Source organism: Tamandua tetradactyla, chromosome 18 (genome assembly GCF_023851605.1).
Source record: "Tamandua tetradactyla isolate mTamTet1 chromosome 18, mTamTet1.pri, whole genome shotgun sequence".
Lineage (NCBI taxonomy): Eukaryota > Metazoa > Chordata > Mammalia > Pilosa > Myrmecophagidae > Tamandua > Tamandua tetradactyla.
The window spans coordinates 68,636,845-68,664,833 of record NC_135344.1 but is presented as its reverse complement, the minus strand read 5'-3'; the positions used below and the strand labels follow the sequence as shown (position 1 = coordinate 68,664,833).

At 40.2% G+C, this 27,989-nt stretch overlaps 1 pseudogene; it reads right to left on the bottom strand.

Moving 5' to 3' along the window:
* Positions 1 to 12,541: 12,541 nt before the first annotated feature.
* On the bottom strand, positions 12,542 to 27,495 carry LOC143662447 (zinc finger CCHC-type and RNA-binding motif-containing protein 1 pseudogene; annotated as a pseudogene).
* Positions 27,496 to 27,989: the final 494 nt, after the last annotated feature.

The window sequence follows — 27,989 nt, the reverse complement described above, 5'->3', positions numbered from 1 at the left end:
GGGGGAGAAGGGGGACCCTGAGAAGGGCAGAGGGGGGCGGGCGGTTCCTACCTGGGGCTTCCACCCTCAGACCCGCGGAGGCACAGACTTCACAATTACATTTTTAATGGTAATTTCTTTCAGGAAGTTTTCATTTACATCACAGAGAACTCTCTGGTTTTAACTTAACATTTTATAAATTGTCATGAGGCAATGTGGGAGAGTGGAAAGAAAACTGAACATTGCAATATTTAAATTCACACAGGGGGCTTTGGGTCCAGAATCAGCCCCAGGCTCTGCCATTTAACAGACAATTCAGTTTATTTGGGCAAATCAGTTAACCTCTTTGAACTTTAAGACTCCTTATTTGTACGAAGAGGCTGAGGTGAGGACTCAGGCCGATGCTGCAGGGGAAGCCCTTGCACTGGACACTGCTGCCAGCAGGTTCTCTTCCACACGATGCCCTGCCTCCTGCCTCCACCACTGACTGCATGATGCTGACCTACCAAACTCTAGGGGCATCTGTTTCTTAATTTATAAGTTAAAGAGTCAAACTGAACAAAATTTAAATTCTCTTGCAACACTCTATAATTTTTGTCTGAAATGCCATTTTTTCACACCATATCCATCTCACTCTTTAAGACTAAAAGTTCGTTCTCTGTCTAGTTTCCATGGCCACCACCTACCCCCATCCCCACACTCTTAGAAGGGTAAGTCCCTCCTGTCTGCTGCCCAAAGTACCTCATCTCCCTGAGATTATAATTCCTTGAGACAAGAGATCATGTCCTTCTCATCTTTGCATCCCTGGAATCACTGTGCACAGGGCCTAGGACACAGTAAGTACTAAATAAATGTTGGCTGAATGAATGAGTGATGAGTGCGTGAGTGAATGAGTGAGTGCAGGGATAAATAGAGGGATAGATGGATGGTTAGAGAACAAAAAGCTTAGTCTGCTTCAAAAAGACCTCTCTGCAGCCTGCATAGAATTTAATGTTCAAATACATCTAAAGTATTTTTTAAAAGTAAAGACAAAATTAAATGAGAGAAAATTAAGTACAACGAGGCCAAAGCCAGAAAGCAGACTCTTTTCTTGAACATTTTTTATTATGAAATATACATACAAAAAAGCAGTAAATGTCAAAATATATTGTGACGAATAGTTATAGAACAGATTTCAGAGTTTGGTATAGGTTACTGTTCCACTATTTTAGGTTTTTGTTTCTAGCTGTCCCAAGATACTGGAGACTAAAAGAAATATGAATGCAATGATTCAGCAGTCATACTCATTTGTTAAATCCTATCTTCTCTGTTATAACTCCTCCTTCTATTTTGATACTTCTCCCAATCTTTAGGAGTATTTAGGCTATGCCCATTCTAACTTTTTCATGTTGGAAATAGGTTTCAATAATATGGGTGTTCTAGTTTACTAGCTGCTGGAATGCAATATACCAGAGACGGAATGGCTTTTAACAAGGGGAATTAAATGAGTTGCTAGTTTACAGTTCTAAGGCCCAGAAAGTGTCTCAATTAGAACAAGTCTATAGAAATGTCCAATCAAAGGCATCCAGGGAAAGGTACCTTGGTTCAAGAAGGCCAATGAAGTTCAGGGTTTCTCTCTCAAGTGAGAAGGCACATGGTGAACACAGTCAGGGCTTCTCTCTTGGCTGGAAGGGCACATGGTGAATACGGCATCATCTGCTAGCTTACTCTCCTGGCTTCCGGATTCATGAAGCTCCCCGGGAGGCGTATTCCTTCTTCATCTCCAAAGGTCACTGGCGGGTGGACTCTCTGCTTCGTAGTGTTGCTCTCTCTGAATCTCTCTCTCCAAAATATTTCCTCTTTTATAGGACTTCAGAAACTAATCAAGATCCACTCAAATGGGTGGAGACATGTCATCCCCTAATCCAGTTTAACAACCGTTCTTGACTAAATCACATCAACCAGGGAGATGATCTCATTACAGTTTCAAATATACAGTATTGAATAGGGATTATTCTACCTTTATGAAATGGGATTTATATTAAAACATGGCTTTTCTTAGGGGGCATACTTCCTTTCAAACCAGCACATTGGGATACGGGGATGGAACTAGTTGATGTTCTTGGAGACACTGGCCCTTCTGGGTTTCAGGGCTTATCTGGCCTAGGAATCATCTGGAAGTCTTGGGTTTCTGGAAAGTAATCTTAGTACATGAAACTCTTGTAGAATCTCAGTTAGAGCCCTAGGTGTTCTTTAGGGTTAAGAGGGATAGTTTTAGTTGAGGTTTGGCAAGCTGTGGTAATTAGCAATACCTAGCTGAAGCTTGTGTCAGAGTAGCCTCCACAACAACCTGTCAACTCTATTTAAGCTCTCTTAGTCACTGACACCTTATTTTGCTACATTTCTTTTCCCCCTTTTGGTCAGGAAGGCATTGTTGATTTTACTTGGCCCAGGTCAGACTCCCAGGGAGTCATGTCCCATGTTATCAGGGAGATTTTCACCCCTGGATGTCATTTCCGCCATAGGGGGGAGGGTAATGATTTTACTTGCAGAGTTGGGGAGAGAGAGAGAGAGAGAGAGAGAGAGAGAGAGAGAGAGAGAGAGAGACCACACCTGAGCAACAAAGAGCTCCTCTGAAAGTAAATCTTAGGCAAAACTATAGGTAGGCTTAGCTTCTCCACTATATAAATAAGCTTCACAAGAACAAACCTCAAGATCAAGGACTTGGCCTATTGACTTGGTAGTCCCTAATATTTGAGACAGTTTCAGAGGTTTACCAGGTGGTAAAGCTTAATGGTTCCATATTTTTTTCTCCCATCCCTCAAGGGACTTTACCGATACTTTTTTGGGGGGAGGGTGCATGGTCCGGGAATCGAACCCAGGTCTCCCGCATGAAAAGTAAGCATTCTACTACTGAACCACGACTTTGCCAATACTTTTTAACTATCTGCTCAAAATACTCTGAGATAATATCTGGGTGTTACCTTAAACTATACAAAATTCCAAGCCCTCATTCTCATTTTGGGCTCCTTGTGTTTGGGTTGTTTAAATGAGCTATCCAGATAGGTTAAGTCAGGTTATGTGCTACAGAAAATTTAGGTCTTGGGCAAAAGAAACCTCTTTTCTTTTGGTCTCATAGAGTAGGTGAAATTCTAAATTATAGACAATGCCCTCCTTACCCCTCTATTCTGATTTACCTTAGTCCTGACCAGATCAGCTTTGTTCTTATCTCTAATTGAAGCCTGATCTCTTTTTGGGTTTCTTTAACAGTTGCTGTATGTGGCAATGCTGACTTTAAGAGCTGCAGAACTTCAGTTCTGAGTCTTAGGTGTCTGTTCTAGTTTGCTAGCTGCCGGAATGCAACACACCAGAGACGGATTGGCTTTTAATAAAAGGGGATTTATTTTGTTAGTTCTTCAGAGGAAAGGCAGCCCACTTTCCACTGAGGTTCTTTCTTACGTGGAAGGCACAAGATGGTCTCTGCTGGTCTTCTCTCCAGGCCCCTGGGTTCCAACAACTTTCCCCGGGGTGACTTCTTTCTGCATCTCCAAAGGCCTGGGCTGAGCTGCTAGTGCTGAGATGAGGAATGCCGAGCTGCTTGGCTGTGCTACATTGGGTTCTCTCATTTAAGCACCAGCCAATTAAGTCAAAACATCACTCATTGCAGCAGACACGCCTCCTAGCCGACTGCAGATGTAATTAGCAACAGATGAGATTCACCTACCATTGGCTCATGTCCACAGCAACAGAACTAGGTGCCTTCACCTGGCCAAGTTGACAACTGATATAACTACCACATGTCCACCCCTTGTCAACTTGGCAACTACTCACATCACCTAAACAGGTGCAAAAAATTCTCTTCTTGCTGTGGACCTGTGAATCTCAAAACAAGTTCGGTGCCAATAAGCAAAGGAGGATATTCACAGGATACAGATTTCATTTCCATAGGGAGAAACTGGAAGAAACACAGATGTAAAACCTGCAAGGCAAGCGCCGTGGGATTTCAAAATCTGAAAGTCATTCATCCTTTGGCTATAGGAAGTGGCAGTCCCAACCCTTCCAAGGGCCTATGCAGTGGCCGGCCTCTTTCCAAATCAACCTCGGGGAACATCAAGGAGACCACCTCTGGGCTCCACTCTCTCCAGGCATCAGGGCCACCCCTGGGCTCTCTGCCATTTCTGGGGCACACGTTCAACCCCTCCACATGGTGGCAGCCAGGCTCTCCCAGTCCCCCAAGGAGCATGCTGTGCCTTCTCCAAGGCCTGAGGCTGCACAACTCTTCCACTGCAATGAGAGGGGAGACTCATCCTCACCCTTCAGGGTAAACTCACCCTCTCCACGCATACAGGTGGGTCCACTCTCCTGGCCGAGGTTTCTTGGCTTCAGAGCCGAACTTCCATGGTTCTCACTCTGCAAACTCCAATCTCTCCCTTTTGTGTCCTCCTTTGTCAAGATTGGTAGTAGTTCCATTTACACCAACAGTCTCTTCAAACACTCCAGGACTTCTCCATCATTCTCTTCATGGTTCCTCCAAAATGTTCCCCTTAGCCATCCAAAAAACTGTTCCAACATATCTGGCATTTGCAAACCGCAGCAGCACCCCACTCTCTGGTACCAAATCTGTTCTAGTTTGCTAGCTGCCGGAATGCAACACACCAGAGACAGATTGGCTTTTAATAAAAGGGGATTTATTTTGTTGGTTCTTCAGAGGAAAGGCAGCTAACTTTCCACTGAGGTTCTTTCTTACGTGGAAGGCACAAGATGGTCTCTGCTGGTCTTCTCTCCAGGCTCCTGGGTTCCAACAACTTTCCCAGGGGTGACTTCTCCAAAGGCCTGGGCTGAGCTGCTAGTGCTGAGATGAGGAATGCCGAGCTGCTTGGCTGTGCTACATTGGGTTCTCTCATTTAAGCACCAGCCAATTAAGTCAAAACATCACTCATTGCAGCAGACACGCCTCCTAGCCGACTGCAGATGTAATTAGCAACAGATGAGATTCACCTACCATTGGCTCATGTCCACAGCAACAGAACTAGGTGCCTTCACCTGGCCAAGTTGACAACTGATCTAACTACCACAGTGTCACACAGGTACCCAAAGTTCTGGGGAAATACCAGGTTATATGCACATAGCACACATCTCAGAATCTAGAAATAACATTTACAGCTCCAGACTACATGTGACTGCTATGAGAGCTTACAATCTAGGCCCCAATTTTCTTACAAGTATTTTCTAACAAAGACCATACAATATTTGTCCTTTGGTTTCTTGTTTATTTTGTACCACATAAATATCCCCAAGGTTCATTCTCTCATTGCTTCACACCTCATGACTTCCCTCCTTTCTGTAGCCACACAATATCCCACCATATGTATACACCACAGTTCACCATTCTACTTCTCAATGTTTCCTTCAGCCACTTCCATCCATTAGGTATCATATATAATGTCCAAAGTCAACAATGCATGTCTCACATTATCTTCACTTAATTGTACAATCATCAACACTCTCATTTTTAGACAATTTTCATTGCTCCAAAGAGAAAAATAACCAATAAACACACCCTCATCAAATAGAAAGTCCAAACCTCCTCTTAACTCTTGTCCTCCTACCCCCCCTTGCCCCCCACTATTAACCCTGGTATTGCTGTGGTACTGTTGATGTCTTCCTGCTAAATACAGACCATAGCATGCAATAATAGTTTTACTCCCATACCTCTCTATTATTCACTCTTTGTGCAAGATTCATACTTTTGAAGTAGATCATTCAAATACTTACTTATATTTGCAATGTTAATCAAGAAAGCTGGATCTTAAAGACAGAGTAGAATTAGGAAAAAAAGATACTTTAAAAAATTCATCTGTGGGCTGTCCCATTGATGGGGATCTCTGATAAAGTCTTGATGGAATTAGCTTCAGGCAGAGTAGAAGGACTCTATGCACCCCTTTTTCTCTGATCCACAACTTGCTCCCCCAGTTTCTGGGCTCGGTTCTGCTGTGTCTTTGAAAGTTGACCTTCTCCATCAGAAGTTAAGGAGCTTTTAGGCAATGGTGGAAAAGTGGAATGAATGGTCTCCAGCCATTTCCCATTTCCTTTTCAAGGACAATATCCACATGATTATTATAAAATTTCAACTTACCCTTGTTTCTAGCTTGCTGCATCATTTTATGTGCAATAGGAACTGTACTGGTAAAGCTTTACTCCTTGAAAGTATGACAGAGTATTTAAATCACACACACAAAAATGTAATTTTATTCACTTTAGGGTATCCAATATATCTTTGATCTTTATATCCATTTGTGATTTAGGTCAAAATACGGTAGGATAGTATGTGCTGCCAAGGAAGGGAACAGGGACATACACAGCTGGTGGAGTTAGTAAAACTTGCAAGGGGCCTACTTTAGTGTAACTCCATCTATCTTTATTCATAATAGTAGTGCATGAGGCTTTTAAACATGGAATTTTATGTTATTTCTTCTACGTTAGCACAATAGGGAATATCAAAAGCAGATTAATAATTCAGCGTCAGCAAATGAAAATTTGCTGCATGTGCAAGGTCAGAAGGGACTTCATCCTGACCCTGACCCCAGAAGTATGGCCAGTTTGAGAGGCCAGCTTGCTACCTTCATGTTCCAATACCCCTTGAAGCCAGGTCCTTCCTGATAAACAGCAAGCCTTTATCATTCTATGCCAAGCTGACACCCTTTCTGGCACTAATTCTTATATTTAAAAGTTCATTAAATATAAACTATCCTCAGAAATATGGGAATCTATTATTTCTGCTAAACAAAATAAATTCTAAATCATATATATGTTAAAATAATCGTGGAGTTTTTCCTAGGGTGTGTTATCATTTAAACTTAGAAACTGAGCTGTACATCATTAAAAAACTTTTCCAGACAATTAAAAAAAAGATGGTAAAAAAGCAAACACTGAGCATCTATCACCAGGCCTGTCAATGCTGCCTCTTCAGTGTCTGCTGGATCTGTCAAATTCTCCCCTTCTCCACCTCTACCATCCTACTTCAAACCACCATTATTGCTCCTGGAAAGTCTGCTGTGACCTCCTAACTCATCTCCCTGCTATCTCTTTTGGAGGATTCTAATCATTGCATATAGGGTGATCTTTAGAATGTCAAATTTGATCAATCCCCTTTCCATAATCCTTCATATATAAATTCCTTTGAGCTCTGTTCCTTAGGGACTGCCCAGGCCTCACTGCAGTTCATGCACCTCTTGGTTTTGGGATTCCCACCCCACAGGGGCACACCATGCTCACTATCTCACTGGGCCTTGGTGAGGTGGCCTGAATGATGGCCCCCAAAGATGTCCATACCCTAACCCCCAGGATATTATGGCAAACAGACCATGCCAATGTGATTAAACAAAGGATCTTGAGATGGGAAAGTAATTCTGGACTTTCTAGATGGTCCTAATATAATCAATGAGTCCTTACAGGAGAAAGGTTAGAGGGTCAAACTACGAAAGAGAGATTGTTTCAGTTTGCTGAAGCTGCTGGAATGCAGTATGCCAGAAATATATCAGATTTTATGAAGAGGATTTATGAAGTTATAAGTTTCCAGTTCTAAGGCCATAAAAATGTCCAAACTAAGGCATCCAGATAAAGATACCTTGGCTTTGAAGAAAGGCCAATTGGACTAGATAAATGTCACTTGGTAAGGCATGTGTCTGACACCGCTGGTTCTTGTTCCCAGTTCCATTGCTTCCAGTTTCTGATTCTATTGGCTTCCTCTTTAAGCATCTGTGGGTCTCACTTAGCTGCACCAAGGTGAAACTCTGGGTTTCATCTCTTATCTTAGCATCTCCTGGGGCCAGAGATTTCTTCTATTTAAACATCTCTGCCCTGGTTTCATACGGCTTCTCTAAGCATCTCTGTCTGGCACTCCAATAATCTCCTAATGTATACATCTGAGCTTTCTCCAAAATGTTTCCCCTTTTAAAAGACTCCATTAACTAATCAAGACCCACCTTGAATGGGCAGTGTCACATTTCCATCTAATCAAAAGATCACACCCGCAATTGGGTGTGTTACATCTCCGTGGAAAGAACATAATCAAATGTCCTACCCTACAATATTAAATCAGGATTAGGAGAACAAGGTTTTTCTGCAGTACATAACAATTTCAAGCCAGCTCAGAGATCCAAAAGGATGCAATGATGCTGGCTTTGACATGGCCAAGAACCAAGGAATATGGATGGCATTTGGGGTTAGAAAGGACTAAAAGCAGATTTTCTCCTAAAGCTCCAAAAGGAGTTTAGCTCTGTCTACACCTTGATTTTGATCCAGAAGACCCATTTTGGACTTCTGCCCTGGAAACAACTTCCAAATAATGAATTTGTCTTTTTTAATCACCTAAGTTTGTGGTCATTTGTTACAGCAGCCATGGAAAACTCATACTCTTGGCTTAAAAAACCTTTCTTTTCTGCTCTGCCCAGTCATCTCCTATTCACCTCTGAGTGCTCCCTGCAGGATTCCATTGCAAGGAGAACTTTTCCTTAAGCTCCTTTACCAAGCCAGATACTCCACAATCATACCATGATCCCGGTTTTGTATAAAATGCAATTGTATTATAGATGAATGAATAGAAAAGAGACTGGAAGAATGAATTAATACAAATAACAGCTAATAGTTCCTGACTACACTACCTGGCCCAGTAATAAACACTGTTCTGAGTGTTTTACATGGATTAGTTGAGATGAACTTTTGAGAGCTCTGAGACATTTTTACTGTTTTGTTATTGTTGTTATATATATTATCTGTGGTAGTTAGATTCAGTTGTCAACTTGGCCAGGTGAAGGCACCTAGTTCTGTTGCTGTGGACATGAGCCAATGGTATGTGAACCTCATCCATTGCTGATTACATCTACAGTCAGTTAGGAGGCGTGCCTGCTGCAATGAATGACATTTGACTTAATCAGCTGGTGTTTAAATGAGAGAACACAACATAGCACAGCGCAAGCAGCTCAGTATACCTCATCTCAGCATTCGCAACTCAGCCCAGGCCTTTGGAGGTACAGAAAGAAAACATCCTGGGGAAAGTTGTTGGACCCCAGAGGCCTGGAGAGAAGGCCAGCAGAGATTACTCTGTGCCTTCCCATGTAAGAAAGAACCTGAACTGCAAGTTAGCTGCCTTTCCTCTGAAGAACTAACGAAATAAATCCCCTTTCATTAAAGGCCATTCCATCTCTGGTGTGTTGCATTTCGGCAGCTAGCAAACTAGAACATTATCATATAGATTTTACAGATGAGGACCCAAATACAAAAAAAGTGACTTTTGGCTGTCACATGACTAGTGAAGAGGGGAGCTGGGATTGGGACTCACCCAGGCTGCTTCAGAGCCTGCTCTTAATTACTGCACTATACTACCTCTCAATGACAACAATCATTACTGGGAAATATGAGTTTCTAATTCTTATATTTTGCTTAATACTTATCCGTATATTCTGATTATTCTTTTTTATCACAAGCATATTTTATTTCTAGAATCAAAAAAATGTTGAAGGCATTTCTATTTTGCAAAACGAATGAACTGAATTAAAGAGTCTCAAATGTGTAAGCTTGCAAGCCACGGGGACAGTTGGAACACAAATGACAAATGTTGGCAATTTTATTCTTTTGTTTTTTAAATCTAAAAAGTTGTATTATGTTCTTTCTCCTTCTCTCCCCACCAAAAAAAAGAAGAATGAATCCACCATTTAGTTGTATTTTTCATTGTACTTCTACAAATGATATGGTTTAAATTTTGTAGCCATGGGTTGATAAGGAGTTATGATTCCACTGGCTGTATATTATTATTTCCTTTCAATGAAAGGGTAGCTTTTTTGGTTCCTTCACTTTTTGGGAGTTCCTTGAACCTAAGTGTTACCAAAGGAAAGTGATTTCCACTGATACAACTAGAATGTAAATTCCATTAATGAGACCTTCATTTTCTATAGATATTTCAGGGGCAAGGTTCCAAATTTTGAAATCCAGGATAGCTGAAAACAACTTGGAAGATACGATGCTAAATGTGAAGTAAAATATTATTACTTTGAATGATACAGGTGAATTTTGTACAGATTGAGAATTTGTGTTCCTGAGGCATAATTGGTAAGAAATGAAAGAACTATCAGAAGTCTGCTGGCATGTCAAACAGTATATGATACATATATTCATATTCCATCACAACATGATTTCTCTTAATTTTCAGTTCAACTTTTAAACACTTAAGTAGGTGTGTATGCACATGTGTGTGCATTTGATTTGGCTGGTTCCTGGTGGGAATTATGTACTGAGGAAAATATTCACGAAAGGAAAAAACAAAGAGTAAACATGTTAAACAAACAGTAAACATGTTATTCAAATGTATAGAAAATTGGAGCCTAGATGTGCAAGAATTACATTAACTTCAGACCTGCTGTCCACTCAAGAGACAAGGCAGTGGTGTTCAAAATGAGATGGCAGAAGAAGGCGGAAACAGTCTACATCACGTCATAGTTGAGCACAAGGACTGTGCAGGTAGACAGACCTGAGTCAAATCCCAGTTCTGCTCCTTTCACACTGTGACCTTAGAAGCAAAGCTAGTTAAAATCTCCACATTTAAGTTTCATCATCTGTAGAATAGGGATAATAATATACTTAACTTCTAGGATGATTGTGGGGAAAAAACAACAAATAATTGTGTAAGGGATTTTAGAATGGCTATAGTGAGTGAAAATGGTAAGTTATTAGTACTGTTATCTAGTGAGATGCAAGTCCAACCTGTATGGATTTTGAAAATACTATCACCCTCTTTCTTCTTAATGGCATCCTGTTATGTTATCAAAGTCATAGGAGTCACAGTTCTGGGCAAAGTGAACCCCATGTTAGAAGACTTTGTCATGTGAGCAATGCTGCTCTCTTGTTCTGGGGGTTTTAATTCTTCTTTCCATCTTTGAGTGAGTTCACACCACACTCCCTTCTTAGTTTGCTTGTTCTTTCTCCCTTTTCATGAGAATATCTACCCCAAATCTGATAAAGTGGTAAGGATTGAAAACATCTCAATTTCATCTTTTCCCTCATCTCAAGTGCTGCCTAAATATTATCCTTATTGTTCTATGCCCAAATGTTTGCATTAGCACTAGGTAAAAATTTAGACTAATGCTCTTTCAGATGCTATTTAGTTTAAGACTTCCATCAATAGGGAGAGGTATTACAGGAGGTCTTACAGAATTTAATTTAAGTAGAAAGAAAACGCTATAGTATACACCATATTAATTCAATTCTGAAGTTACACAATTTAACATTCTTAAAATCCTGCAGTCAAGATGTGTTTTACAATTCATGGTGGGTCATGGTTTAAGCAGCAACATTTTTACTTTCTTAAATTTTCATAAAATAATTGTTCACCTGACAAGCAATTGTATCTTAAATTATACATATTCCTTGAGTGAATGTCTTATTATGCCATCAGAAACTTATAATTTAAGTAACATAAATATCCTTTTCACATACATAATCAAATCAACAACCATTTATTGATCACCTATCATGCATATAGCACTGTTTTAGGTACCATTGGACATAAAAAATCATTTATTATATCCATCAACAGAAGAGTGGCTAAACAAACTTGTGGTATATACATACGATGGAATATTATGCAGCTTTAAGACAGGATAAACTTATGAAGCATGTAATAACATGGATGGACCTAGAGAACATTATGCTGAGTGAGTCTAGCCAAAAACTAAAGGACAAATACTGTATGGTCCCACTGATGTGAACGGACATTCGAGAATAAATTTGGAATATGTCATTGGTAACAGAGTCCAGCAGGAGGTAGAAACAGGGTAAGATAATGGGTAATTGGAGCTGAAGGGATACAGACTGTGCAACAGGACTAGATACAAAAACTCAAAAATGGACAGCACAATAATACCTAATTGTAAAGTAATCATGTTAAAACACTGAATGAAGCTGCATCTGAGCTATAGGTTTTTGTTTTGTTTTGTTTTCTTTTGTTTTTACTATTATTACTTTTATTTTTTTCTCTATATTGACATTCTATATCTTTTTCGGTTGTGTTGCTAGTTCTTCTAAACCGATGCAAATGTATTAAGAAACGATGATCATGCATCTATGTGATGATGTTAAGAATTACTGATTGCATATGTAGAATGGTATGATTTCTAAATGTTGGGTTAATTTCTTTTTCTCCGTTAATTAAAAAAAAAAAAAGAGAGAAGGGGTAATTGGAGCTGAAGGGATACAAACTGTGCAACAGGACTGGATATAAAAACTCAGAAATGGACAGCACAATACTACCTAATTGTAATGCAATTGTGTTAAAACATTGAATGAAGCTGCATGTGAGGTATAGGTTTTTTTTTTCTCTCTATTATCGTTTTAATTCTTATTCTGTTGTCTTTTTATTTCTTTTTCTAAATCGATGCAAATGAACTAAGAAATGATGAATATGCAACTATGTGATGATATTAAGAATTACTGATTGTATGTGTAGAATGGAATGATTTCTAAATGTTTTGTTAATTTTTTTTAATTAATAAAAAAAAATTCAGTTAAAAAAAATCATTTATTCATTCATTCAGAGGGGCAAGATGGCAGTGTGGTGAGGAATGGAATTTGGCCCATCCTTCAGGGTGGCGGGTGAATGGTAGGGAACTGTGCGGAGCAACTGTCTGGGGAGCTTCAATGACGAGTCAGAAATGATGACAGAGCTGAGATCCCACTCAGAACTGGGAGTCTCCCAAGCCGTGGTGGCTGATGCCCCTCCTGCACAGGCCCAGTAGGCTGGTTCTGAAAGGAAATGAAAGATCCTTCATGGCCCACTGGGACTAGCCACCCTGTTGGGCACCATGAATAGTTGGGCACCAAGAATGGTTCATTAGTGGGGTAATAAGTAACATTGCCATACTGAAGGTGAATATGCTTGAAAGGGGTTGTACAGAGTCATGTATCCCACTGAATAACTCTATAATTATAAATAAGTTCTTTATTATTAACTAACTACTTCTAAATAACTACTTCAAAGGTTTGATCTTGTAAAAAGAGTTAATAATAGAGGGATGTGCTGGTTTGAATCTGTTGTGTACTCCAGAAAAGCCATATCCTTTAATCCTCATTCAGTATTGCTGAGTGAGAGCTTTTTGATTATCCATGGAGATGTGACCCAGCCAATTGTGGGTGGTAACTTTTGATTAGATGGTTTCCATGGAGATGTGTCTCCACCCACTCAAGGTGGGGGGGATTGCTTACTGGAACCCTTTAAGAGGGAACTATTTTGGAAAGAACCGTGAGAACCACCAGAAGCAACAGAGACCATGTAGCCAGAGACCTTTGGAGATGAAAAAGGAAAATGCCAATGGGGGAGCTTCATGAACCAAGAAGCCTGGAGAGAAAGTTAACAGATGTCATCATGTTCACCACATGCCTTTCCTGTGAAGAGAGAAACCCTGAACATCATCGGCCTTCAAAACCAAGGTATCTTTCTCTGGATGCCTTAGATTGAACATTTCGATAGGCTTGTCTTAATTTGGACATTTTCACAGCCTTAGAACATGTTAACTTGCAACTTAATTAATTCCACTTTTTATAAGCTGTTTCATTTCTGGTGTATCCAATTCTGACAGCTTGCTAATTAAAACAAGGGGCATGGGGGAAAACTAATATTGCACGATATGGTTTATAGTTGACAGAAAGATATCAACAGTACTACAGCAATATTAGTGGTAAATAAATGGGGGGGGAGGAAGGACTAGAGATAGGGGGAGGTTTAGATTTTATTTTGATGAGGCCATGTTTACCAGTTGTCTCTTTAGATCAATGAAAACTGTCTAAAATTGAGAGCACTGATGATTGCACAACTAAGTGAGGACCCTAAAACATGGATTATTTATTTTGTACATTACTCATGACGCGAAATGGATGGAGGCAACTGAGGGTGCATTGACTGAGAACTAGAAAGGTGAATGGTGGTGTATAAATATGATGGAATATTGTAGCTACAGAAAGGAATGAAGTTGTGAGACATGCAATGATGGTGAATAAACCTTGGGGACATTATGTTGTGCAAAATATGTTGTGCAAAAATATGGCAGAAAAAAAGAACAAATATTGTTTGGTCTTTTTTTTTAGGAAAAAAAACTAAGAAATTTGGAGCCTAGATTATAGGCTCAAATAGCACTCACATTTCAATTGGAGCTATAAGCATTATGGTTAAAGTCTATCATGCTATACCTGTAAGTGTATAATGTGGCATTGGGGTACCAAAACACAGACAGAGTTGAAGATCTGCAGCTCTGAAAGTCAGCATTACTTCCTAAAACTTTTAAAGAAAACAACAACGACAACAAAAAGAGAGAGATCTGGCCTCAATTACAGATAAGAAAAAAGATGATCTGATTGGACCCAAAGCAAATCAGAATACAGGGTAAAGGATGATATTGTATATATTTTAGATTGTCACCTACTGTATGAGACCAAAGGGGGAGAGGTTTATTTTGTCCCAAACCTAAATTTTCTGTAGCACATAATCTAACTCAACCTCTCTGGATAGCTCACTTTAGCAACCCAAACACAAGGAGTCCAGATTGGAAATAAGGGCTTGTAATTCTGTATAGATAGAATTAAATCTAAGTTAATCAATTTAATATACAGATACATCCAGGAGTCTGTTGGGAAGATAAATAAAAAGTATTGGTAAAGTTCCTATGGATGGGAGGGCAAAATTATAGAACTACTAAACTTTCCCATCTGGGAAACTCCTGAAAATCTCTTAAACATTAGGAACTCCCAAGCTAATAGGCCAAGCCCTGGATCTTGAAGCTCACTCTTGTGAATCTTATTTATGTAGCAGAGAAGCTAAGCCTGCCTATAAAATGCCTAAGACTTGCTTTTGGTAAACCTCTTTTGTTGCTCAGATGTGACCTCTCTCTCTCTCTCTAAGCCCAACTCTGCAAGGAAACCACTGCCCTCACTGCCGTCTCCCACTATGTGGGACATGTCACCTAGGGGTGAGGTCTCCCTGGTAATGACTCCCTGGGATGGGCCTGGCCCTGACATCATGGGATCGACAATGCCATTATGGCCAAAAGGGGGGAAAGATTTGTAGCAAGTGGCTGAAAGAGTTCAGATAGAGAGGCTACTCTGGAGGCTGCTCTTACGCAAGTTTCAGTTAGATATTACTATTTATCATATCTGCCAAACCCCAACCAAAACCATCCCTACCAACCCTAAAGAACACCTAGGACTTTATCTGAGATTCTACAAAGGTTCCATGCACTAGGGTAACTTTCCAGAAACCTACAACCACTAGATGGGTTCCTCAGCTAGATAAGTCAGGAAATCCAGAGGGGCCAGCCTTTCAGAAAGTCAACTAGTTCCAACTCCTTATCCCATATTATTGACAGCCCTTTCCAACATGAAAATGTTAGAATGGACATAGCCCAAATACCCCTAAATATTGGGAGAAAGACCAAAGATGAAGGTGGAGTTATAGCAGAGAAGATAGGACTTAACAAATGAATAAGACTGCTGAATCATTATATTGATATTTCCTTTAGTCTCCAGGGTCTTGGAGCAACTAGCAGGAAATACAGGAGATTGTGGAACTGTGACCCATACCAAAATTTGATGTCTGTTCCATAACTACTTGTTAAAATATTCTTTGAATTTTAGTGCTTTTTTCAAAATATATGCTATATTACATGATACAAAATGTTTAAAAAGTCATTTATTTATTCACTCATATAAAATATGTATATTAAATATTTGTTGTGTGCCAGGTTTTGTTCTATTCATGGGGGAATACATGGTGATTTAGATATATAAGATTTCTATCTTCATGAAACTTTTCTTCTGGTAAGAAAGAGAGCAAAGAGGTAAAGAAAAATATAACAAGAGTAATGATGTGTTATAAACATTGCTATGAAGGAACTTTATATTAAATAAAAATGAAAGCTTTATTGAACAATTATTTTTCCATGTTTCCTGTCTATGAACACATTTCACTAATGGCCCAGAAGCATTCATGAATAATTCAATGAAGCCCATATTCCCAGAAGTATTGCAGTACGGCCTGAGCTCAGAAATTTCTCTGAGCATGCTCTCTAGACAAATCCACTTCCTCCCATTGCTACATTTTCTTTTAGCTACTAATTATTTTGGAAATTTGCTTTATTCTGGATATTTTACAGCCAATCTTCTGGTGCATCCATGATATAAGTATGGGAGTCAAACAATAAGGCAATAATTTTTAACTTCCTATATTATAAGTTATGATTTAGATATCAGAACATATCTTTATTACATGATACCCTTACATTGAATGTAGATGTGATTCATGTCTTAATTACAGAAGAATGTTTTTAGTTTTTTTTCAGTGAGGATAAACAACAAAAACTAACAGTCTTTAAATGACTATATCCTGTATCATTCTTGTACATTTTCTGCTATATATTAAAGAACATATACAATAAGTTAGTTCACCTTCTCACTCCTCTCTGTATCTCCCACTCTGCTATCCATAAACAGACTATACAGTTGAAGAGTCCTTGATATGAAAGTGATTTCTAAACTAATTATGTCTCATTACCTTTTTTTTTTACTTTTTCTTATTTAGAAATATAACATATACACAAAAAAGCAATAAATTTCCCACTACATTGTAGCAAGCAGTTATAGAATAGATTTTAAATTTGGTATGGATTACAGTTCCATGACATGTCTTGTTACTTTTTACAGATTATATCCTTTTGCCCACCCATACTCCATGCCATGATTTATTTTTATGCTATTGGGAGAAATAAGGTCAGACATGAAAATGCTGTTCTGGGCATTTCTAACTCCTTCCTTGAATTGCATATAAATGACTATTTCACAGCATTTCTTGTATGGGCTGGAGCTCCAGCCAATTATTTTCACTCCCTGATTCAGACTTATCTTTCAGTAGTGTTTTTCTAATTCCTTTGGTGAGGGTGGAAGTGGTGGTCAGGTAGCTACCACTGGATACTTTAATGTGGCATTTTAAATTTACATATGAAAATTATAAATTGCTTTTCCAACCCAAGATAAGGCAAGTCTCTGAATGGAATGGTCATGGTGTTGCACCTGGTGCTGAAGCAGAGAAACACCATCCGGAAGTGTGAACCTGAACATGAGAAGCAGTTTGCCATTCTCAAAGGTTCAGAAAGATACCCAGACACCTATTTTTTCCTTATTATGGTTTCTCTTTTGAGCTTGGCACATGTACTACAAATAAAATCCTGTATAGCTTGATATTTTCCTTTGAACTGTAACCTCTAGCTGACAGTCAATATTATCTAATGATAGATGATTCAATCCAGGACTATTGCAACAGCCAGTCTTGTGACATTTTGAGCATGAATTGTCATTTCTCTGGGATGATATTTTATTGAACAAATTAGAGTTTCCAGGAACACAGCCAGTTCTTTATCTAAATAAATAAAACGCATGTTTAACTTGTTTTAGGTAGCCTTGATCCACTACATCATCTTAATTTTATTTAAATCTCACAAAGCTTTAGGTCTGGGAGATTGGATGAGAATTCTCTAAGGTGAACTTCAAAGCTCCAAGGCCCTAAGAGTGATCATTCTCAGAAAGAATACTCTGACACCTTGGCAAGTGGCCATGTCTTCAGTGTGTACCACAATTCTTAAAACCTCCTGCATCCTGTGGTCTTAAGTGAACTATTTGATGGTTCCTGAACAGCACAGGATTCTAGGATGTTACATCCTTGATTTCAAGGTGCTACCACTTAGCAGGAGTAAGAGGAACAAAAGTCACTTTGGAATTACTGAATAATTCAGTACGTGACATCTTTGATTGTGAGGCATGGTTCTGCCAGAATGAGCTGAGATATAGGAAACAAGGGGATGACGAGGCAGAGTTGCAATCAGGTAAGGAACAATTCATTCTCTGAGCCCTAAACAATGCAAGGGATTAAATTGGCCAGGATTTCCACCCTCTTTACATCTTCAGAGTTTGGCCCTACTTCTGAGTTTCTGATCTTCACACATAACAGGGGGGAGAGCCCCCAAATGCAAAACACAGCATGGCATCTATTCCATTTTGGCTACCTGGGGGAGAAGGGGTTTGGATAGAGATAACCAGGACCTTTCCTTGCCCATCAATCCTCACTGGTGGATACTTGTGCCTTCTCTACCCTTTTGCTCCAGCATCTCATCTACCTTCAAAGAGAAGATGCATGAGAATGTATAATACAAGGCCTATGTACGTGAAGATGTTCCTGTTTCATTCAAGAAATGCAATTTTGAGAAACCCACATGAAAGTGAAGATAACCAACCATTTTATAAGGCAAGTTGAGCTTCAAAATAATCGATGCATAGAAATGACCAAATTTGAACTTGTCAGATTTTTCCCTTAAAATGCATAGAAAATAAAGTACTGAATAAAATATAAAGTGAAGTAGAAATTTATTAGAAGAAATATTGCTGCAACCTGGCCTATTTAAGAATGATCTTCAGTGACTCACACTGGGACTGATTTATTCAGTAGGAACTCAGCCATGCCTCCTAGCCAAAAGGAGGACACTTATGAGCAGTTGTTTCTTCTTTTCCTATCAGAATTCAAGAATTAAACTGTAAAAAAATGTAATGGGGAAATTTTTAAGCAATGCAGATGAATCAAAAATGTCACTTACTTGAGTTTGTACCTATTCTAGAAATACCTAATGCATATATTTACAGGATAAAGGCAGAAAATGTAATCAAATTGGACAAAGAGTAAAAAACAGCTGAATTTGGAAGAATTCTTATTTATGAATTTTACTTAGACTGGCCTCATTGGTGCTAAAATAGTTTTTGTTCCCAGAGGCACATATCACAGCCATTGAGTCAAAAGTAGAGGCAATAGACTTCCGGAGAAGATGGCGGCTTAGTAAGACGCGCGGGTCTTAGTTCCTCCTCCAGAAAAGCAACTAAAGAAACAGAAACAATACGAAACAGCTCCCGGAGTCACGACAGAGGCCAAAAAGACAGCGTACCCCATTCTGGAACAGCTGAACGGGCAGGGAGAATCTGCTGCGGTGAGATACCTGAGGGGCGCGCGTTTTCCCGGCTGGGGCGGCTGGCTACTGGGGTCCCCTCCACGCACATGGCTCCCCGGACTGACTGGGAACGTTGGATAGCGGGGCCCTCCCCTCACGCTTGGCGTATCGGGCCAGCTGGGCAATTAGGACCGGCACTCTCCCAAGCCGCGGCGGCCAGCGACCCCCACCTCCACGCGCGGTTTCCCGGGCCGACTGCCGTGCAGACAGACGAGCGCCACGAGCGCCACCTACTGGGCAGGAAAAGAAAAACAGAGCCCAGAGATTTCACAGAAAAAGCTTTCAACCAGCTGGGTCCCACACCCAGGGAAATCTGATCAAATGCCCAGACACCAGCAGAAAATAATGGATGACGCTCGGAAAATTGAAGATATGGCCCAGTCAAAGGAACAAACCAATAGTTCAAATGAGATACAGGAGCTGAGACAACTAATGCTGAATATACGAACAGAAATGGAAAAACTCTTCAAAAACCAAATCAATAAATTGAGGGAGGACATGAAGAAGACATGGGCTGAACAAAAAGAAGAAATAGAAAATCTGAAAAAACAAATCACAGAACTTATGGGAGTGAAGGACAAAGAAGAAAAAATGGAAAAAACAATGGATACCTACAATGGTAGATCTAAAGAGACAGAAGCTACAATTAGTGAACTGGAGGATGGAACATCTGAATTCCAAAAAGAAACAGAAACTATAGGGAAAAGAATGGAAAAACTTGAGCAGGGGATCAGGGAACTGAATGACAATATGAAGTGCACAAATATACGTGTTGTGGGTGTCCCAGAAGGAGAAGAGAAGGGAAAAGGAGGAGAAAAACTAATGGAAGAAATTATCACTGAAAATTTCCCAACTCTTATGAAAGACCTAAATTTACAGATCCAAGAAGTGAAGCGCACCCCAAAGAGAATAGACCCAAATAGGCGTTCTCCAAGAAACTTACTAGTTAGAATGTCAGAGGTCAAAGAGAAAGAGAGGATCTTGAAAGCAGCAAGAGAAAAACAATCCGTCACATACAAGGGAAACCCAATAAGACTATGTGTAGATTTCTCAGCAGAAACCATGGAAGCTAGAAGACAGTGGGATGATATATTTAAATTACTAAAAGAGAAAAACTGCCAACCAAGACTCCTATATCCAGCAAAATTGTCCTTCAAAAATGAAGGAGAAATTAAAACATTTATAGACAAAAAGTCACTGAGAGAATTTGTGACCAAGAGACCAGCTCTGCAAGAAATACTAAAGGGAGCACTAGAGTCAGATACGAAAAGACAGAAGAGAGAGGTATGGAGTAAAGTGTAGAAAGAAGGAAAATCAGATATGATATATATAATACAAAAGCCAAAATGGTAGAGGAAAATATTATCCAAACAGTAATAATACTAAAAGTTAATGGACTGAATTTCCCAATCAAAAGACATAGAATGGCAGAATGGATTACGACCCAGCAATACCACTGCTAGGTATCTACTCAAGGGACTTAAGGGCAAAGACACAGACGGACATTTGCACACCAGTGTTTATAGCAGCATTATCTACAATTGCAAAGAGATGGAAACAGCCAAAATGTCCATCAACAGACGAGTGGCTAAACAAACTGTGGCGTATACCTACGATGGAATATTATGCAGCTTTAAGACAGACTAAACTTATGAAGCATGTAATAACATGGATGGACCTAGAGAACATTATGCTGAGTGAGTCTAGCCCAAAACTAAAGGACAAATACTGTAAGGTCCCACTGATGTGAACCGACATTTGAGAATCAGCTTGGAATATATCATTGGTAACAGAGACCAGCAGGAGTTAGAAACAGGGTAAGATAATGGGTAATTGGAGCTGAAGGGATACAGACTGTGCAACAGGACTAGATACAAAAACTCAAAAATGGACAGCACAATAATACCTAAGTGTAATGTAACTAGGTTGGAACACTGAATGAAGCTGCACCTAAAATATGGTTTTTTGTTTGTTTGTGTGTTTGTATCTTTTGTTTTTGTTTTTTTTCTTTTTCCTTTATATATATATATATATATTATTATTATTATTATTTTAATTCTCTTCTCTATATGAACATTCTATATTTTTTTCTGCTGTTTTGCTAGTTCTTTTCCTAAATCGATGCAAATGTACTAAGAAATGATGATCATACATCTATGTGATGATACTAAGAATTACTGAGTGCATTTGTAGAATGGAATGATTTCTAAATGTTGTGTTAATTTCTTTTCTTTTTTTTGATTAATAAAAAAATTTAAAAAAAAAAAAAAAAGTAGAGGCAATAGAGTAATGGCTTTCCTCCCCAGTCCAAGTGTGAGGCCCCTCCCCAATCCCTCCCCTGGGCCTAGGTCTCACCCCCTCCTCCATTATGAGAGCAAATCACTGCACACAGCCACCTATATGACTGGGACAGACATAAAACGTCAATAGACTCCATCAGGGAGGAAAGAATGTCACTAAAACTCCCCTACTGTAATCAAATCACAAGACCCTGCTGAAACTCCATTGTCGCACCCTGAGGGTCTAAACTTCTATAAGACACTCCCATAGCATTCCTCTCTCTCTCTCTCTCTTCTCTCTCTCTCTCTCTTTTATGTGGACCACTAATTTCCATTCCTCAATCAGCTGCCATTGAGAAGAATCTTCTCCTGGTCATAAGTCCCTAATTAAACCCTTGGGTAACTCCATGCCAGATGTATTCTTTGGTCTTGGGGCAAAGTTGGTTGGGACATTTGGCAAGCCAGTCAGGAGACCAAAGAGCCACCAGTCATAACAGCCAGAATACTGGGAAGGGAGACTCACCGGGGGGAAATCTTGGGATGGCCAGCTACATCTATGTGGGGAAGAGTGGCTACCCTCCTAGATGAATGGAGATCACCAAGGGAGTATAGGGATGCCCAAGACTCCCTGGCCAGACTGTTAGTACTCCTGCAGCAGGCTGCAGGACAGTGAGGATTTCATAAGGAAAAGAAGAGCTGTCAGGCCACAGTGGCCATCACATGGCCCCTATTAGAAGTTGTGCATTAGGCTACAGAAGAGGACCTGGCCACTAAAGCTGCAATTCACCACCTAAAAGAATTTAAGCTAGAAAGGGACTTCAATCCAAGCAGATTGAAGGCTGCATTGGATGAAGGGCTACACCATGTAGATGAAAGTTTAGAAATATTGGCATGCCAGTATGCTAGAGCAAGAGGGCATAGACTGCCCAAGGGGCGAGTGAGGCATATCCTGACTGGGATCCTAAAATATGGAATCCCCTTGCTCTCTCTTCAGATAATGATGAGCCCCAATCTGACTGGCATAATGAAAATGAGTAAATGAAGCTTCTTCATCCTCTGATCCAACAAAAAGTTGTCAGAACATATTCAGCACACTCACTTCCCAGCAGGGAAGGATGATGCTAAGGGTGCCACTGCCACTTCAGCTGCCCCAGCACCCACTTCCTGACCAAAAGATCTTAGTTATCATACAGGACTATACCGCTGCTGAATTACATGAAATTAGGAATCAATAGCGATAAAAGCTTAAAGTCCTGCAAAATTGGCTACTATGTCTCTGGGAAACTGGTGCAGAGGGAGTGTAAATTTTGGGAAAGAAATAAGCAAATTAGCCTCAATTACTACATATTTCTCCCTCTGCTAACATATGTATATTTTGGTTGCCTTGCCAGAATCCAATTTGTTGCTAAATTGGCTTATAATATAATGTACAGAAACTTGGCCCAATATGGGAGACATACCACATGCTGCTCCTCACTGGAATACTCTAGATGAATTGCAAGATGTACTGAGGGGACTAAGAATGAAGCATGCCATTTATGCTATTAATTTTGTGTGACCAGATAATGAAACTTACACAGCAGTCATAAAGGATGCTGTATTATTTTGAAGCTGTATGTACCCTAAAAAAGCCATGTCATTTTTCTTGATCCAATCTTGTGGGGGTAGCCATATTTCTTTTATTCCTGATTCAGTGTTGTGGGGTGGAAACCTTTAGATCTCCATGGCAATGTGGCATGCCCAATTGTGGGTGTGACCTTTTGATTAGCTGGAGAAGTGACTCCACCCATTTAAGGTGGGTCTTGATTAGTATACTAGAGTGCTTAAAAAGGGGAAACATTTAGGAGAAAACTTAGAACCCCAATAGAGAAACAGAGTATTGAAAAATACTTGGAGTGCCAACAGAGAGAGCAGACACCTAGACAACAGATGTTTGGAGAAGCAGAGCCCAGCAGACATTGCTATGTGCTTTCCCATGAGAGGCTAAGCAAACCAGAACTCAGAGTTGTGTCCCAGAGGAGCTAAGTGAAGGTCCACAAACACTTAGAGAAGAAACCACTGGCATCAGAAGCTGGAAGCAACAGAACTGGGAACAAGGGCCAGTGGATGCCAGTCATGTGCCTTCCAAGAATGGCCTTTCTTGAGTCAAGGTAACTTTCTCTGGATGCCTTAATTTGGACATTGTTATAGTCTTAAAACTGTAAACTTGCAACTTAATAAATTCCCTTTATAAAAGTTGTCCCATTTCTGGTATATTGCACTCTGGCAGCTTTAGCAAACCAAACAGTTGGTATCCTGCATAGTACCCCAGTCAGTGGTATGGGACTCTTGTACCCATTCTTAGCCCAATAGTAGGGCAACTCATTTCAAAGGTCATCCAAATTGTGGCCACTTTAGGAGAGTCAGAACACATAAGGCACAGAGGGGCCAGAGTTAAAGAGCTAAAAGTGGGTATGATGGTTCAAGCTGTGTAGGGAGGTGTGGGTCAACCTAATAGCTTCCAATACTAAAATTGAAGACATTGATGGGCATCCAAATGCAGTACTTATAAGGCTCTGGAATAAATTGCCCAAAGAACAAAGATTAGTAAACTTTAGACCAGATCAGCGAATGGGGTGAGAAATTCATGCTGAAAGACCCAGCCCTTACGGTCTACAAGACACTCTGCTCCTGCTGAGGAGGCTTGGCATGCTCCTTTTCCCCTCATATAGGGGACTTGCCAAGACCCCCAAATAAGAACTATATACAGAGACACTGGTGATTGGAGGCCACATATTTAGTTAACAATCATTTGGTCCCCTAGCATTTTGGCACTCATGGACATGGGAGCAGAATGCACCTTGGTAGACAAGGAAACAGCCTTGACCTTGTGGGCCTACATTACCCATTACTGGCTATGGGGGCCAAAAGTATTAAAGCAACACAACAACAACTACTCATGGAGATTGGCCAGTGCCACTTCAAAAGTATACAGTATATGTACTACCTATTCCAGAATTTATACTGTGAATTGGTATTTTGGAAAATATCACTTTGCAAACTACTATAGGTGGATTCTGTCTCCAGTACCAGGTGGTCAATAGCATCCAAAGAGGACATACTAAGTGATCACCAGTAAAGCTTCCCTCCTGCAGACGCATGGTGGCAGTGCTTCAATGTAAGTTACCAGGGGACCGTTAAGAAATTACTACCCCACTGAGGAACTGGAAAGAATGGGCATTATAATACCTACTCAGCCCATTTAATAACCCAGTCTGGCCAATGAAGAAGACTGATGTTGCCTGGCAGATGACTATTGATTATAGAGAACTTATAGTAACTCTTTCTTTGTTTTCAGCTATACCAAACATAGCTACTTTGTTACAGGACATGTGTACTCAATTAGGCCAATTTCATGTTGTTTTGGATTTTGCTATTATCTTTTCTAGTATTTCTTTAGATCCTTCCAGCCAGCCTGTGTTCACCTCCATGTGGACAACAGTGGACATTTACTATGCTGCCACAAGGATATCTTCATAGTCCCACTATCTGACAGGCCCAAGATTTAAAAATGACTCCAGTAGAGGTCACTCTTTTTCATTATATTGATGATGAATGTTAACCACTAACTCTGTTGCAGAATTAGAAACCACTGTTAAACTATAATGGCCCACCTTGAGAGCCAAGGATGGGCAGTAAATTGGGACATTACAAGGGCCTGGATGCTCTGTCAAACTCTTGGATGTTGTTTGTGGTCAGGTAAGACTAAGACTACTCCCTCTGCTGTTGATTAAATGCAAAATTGCCCCACTCCACATACTCCTAAACAGTTCATGGCTTTCCTTGGTTTGTTGGGTTACTGGAGACTATTTATACCTCATTAGGGCAGATTCTAAAACTCTTAGAAGAGTTAGAAAAGGAAAAATATGGGAATGGGTTGTTTTTGAAAAGGTCAAAAAGGTTATCACATAGGTTCAGGTTTTATAGGGGATGGACCCAGAAATGCCTTGAGAATGAGATGTGGCCAGTACTGATACTGGTTTTGGGTGGGGCTTGTGGCAAAGGCAACAGGAAAAACGAGTCCCCATCCGCTTTTGGTCTCAGCTCTGGAAAGGATCCAAACTATGATACAGTCCCTTAGAAAAACAACTGTGTGCTGCCTATAATGGCTGACTGCAAGTTGAAGGGCTTAACTCAGAAATGCCTGTGAAATTAAGTACAGTTATTCCCATTCAGGGGTGGATGGGGACATACGCTGTTGTTGTGAAATACAGAGGCAACGTTTGCCTTATGGCCAAAATAGTCTGCCGTGCGTGGGTGGATTGTGAGGAACCAGGGCCCTCCTCCATTGTGAGAGCAAATCATTGCGCATAGCTGCCTACATGACCAGGACAGATGTTAAAGTCAACAAACCGCCACAGAGGGGAAAGCATGCCATTAAAACTCCTCTCCTGTAATCAAACCTTGCAAGATCCTGCTGAAACTCCACTGTCACACCCTGTGGACCTAAACCTTTTAAGCCACTCCCATGGTACTCCTCCCTCTTTGGCATGGAACACTGATTTCCATTCCCTGACCAGCCACCACTGGAAAGAATCTTCTCCTGTTCATAAGTCCCTAATCACAGGTTACTCCATGCCAGATGCGTTCCTTGGTCTTGAGGCTAATTTGGGCTGGAATACCAAGGAAACCCCATCATTTCTGGATCTATGTGGCAGAGTCTTCAAGGAACCAATCAACTGAACTAAAAAGTCCTGATAGACAGGGCTGGTTTTCTTTGCAGCAAAATAAATCATAAATCTCAGGGAAATTTTGGTTGAGAATAGATCTTCAGAAATCCTTAAGATGGGATGAAAGGTATTTGATATCCTAGGTGAATTTGAACAAATGATGCAAGCCTGCTGTGGGAGGTGTTGCCTATTGGAGTCTATGGACATTCTATAATCTTAATATGATTACAGGGTCATCCATATTTTACCCCTTTGCAGACGCCCCTCTATGACTAGAAAATCAGTAATGCTAGTGTCAGGAACATCATTCATTCTCCCCGGACCGACACAAGTTAAGGTTCGCAATCCATGCCAGGCTCTGCCATAAGAACTAGGAATACAAAGATGAATAGGAGAGTTTTTGCCTTCTAGGAAGTCACAGTCTCCGGGAGAGATAAATGTATAATACAATAAAGGTTAATAAGGATAATAATAGAAAGAAATAAGAAAGAAATGCAAATAATGACCATGGGCAGACAGGGAAGGGGTCAGAGAAAGCCTTATAAGGAAAGGCATGCTCATGTTTCTTGAAGATGATTATATAATGACATAGCTTTCACAATGTGACTGTGATTGTGAAAACCTTGTGTCTGGTGTTCCTTTTATCTACCTTGTCAACAGACGAGTAGAACATATGGAATAAAAATAAATAATAGGGGGAAAAAATGTCAAAATAAAATTTTAAAAATGCTAGTGATCAATGAAAGGGAGGGGTAAGGGGTATGGTATGTATGAATTTTTTTCTGTTTTCTTTTTATTCTTTTTCTGTATTGATGCAAATGTTCTAAGAAATGATCATGATGATGAATATACAACTATGTGATGATATTGTGAATTGCTGATTATATATGTAAAATGGAACGATAATATGGTAAGAATGTTTCTGGTTAGATGTTGGCATGTTTAATAAATAAAATAAATAAAAATGAGCAAAAAAAAAAAAAGAAAGGCATGTTTGAGGTAGACCATCTCCATTTTCATCTACTTCCTCAATTTCTTCTTCTGGTTCAGGAATTTTCTTATCTCTTTCTTCTTTGGAGGTTCACATTCTCCCAGCGTATTTTTAGGACAGGCACAACTTGAGTGCCCACTTTCCCCACATTTATAACACTTAGATTTATCGAAGTAGTTTTGCCTTCGGATGAATTCAGCTGCTCTTCCATTATCAATAGCAATGCTTGCTTTTATCACTCTACCAAATAGCTGTTTGTTGTTTATTGCCCTGGTACAGTTTTGAGCAGATTCTTCATCCAAAAATAAAACAAGTGCAACCCTTTATTCTTCCTGGTATCTTTATCTTTCATTATAGTAACCTTTACAACTTTGCCGTACTTGGAAAATATCCGGTATAAGTCATTGCTTGTTAGGGAAAAGGGCAAATTGAATACATACACTACTTTTACTTGGAGCTAACCCACCGCTCATTTCTTCAGGTTAGGCATGTCAAAGAGACCAGAAGAGTGTGAGCCCTAGGCTCTGTTGGGGCTCAGCCCTGACTATTTCTCACTCCTTACAACAGCTTTGACATCATGGGTTCTTGGAGAGTTCAGGAGCCAGAGATGAGAAAGTGATGGCAGATTTGTACCTTTCCAACTCTGGTCATGCATGGACCTCTTGACCTCTGCACCCTAACCCCCCTGCCCTGCAAACATGCACACCTTTGCCCCATCCTACAGCACAAGTATCCTTCTCTCACACTGGGCAGGTGCTCTTGGGCACATCTGTGCCACATAGCCTCTGCCATATACAAGTGGGCACCCCTACTCTACCCCACCCCTGCACTTGTGGACCTGCACCAGAGCCCCACCCACCCATCATCACCCAATCCTGACACATGTCTTATAACCTCCATGAACTGTACCTTGCTGCTAGAAACTCATGTATCCGTCATATCCTGCCCCCCCTGGCCCCCTACCCCT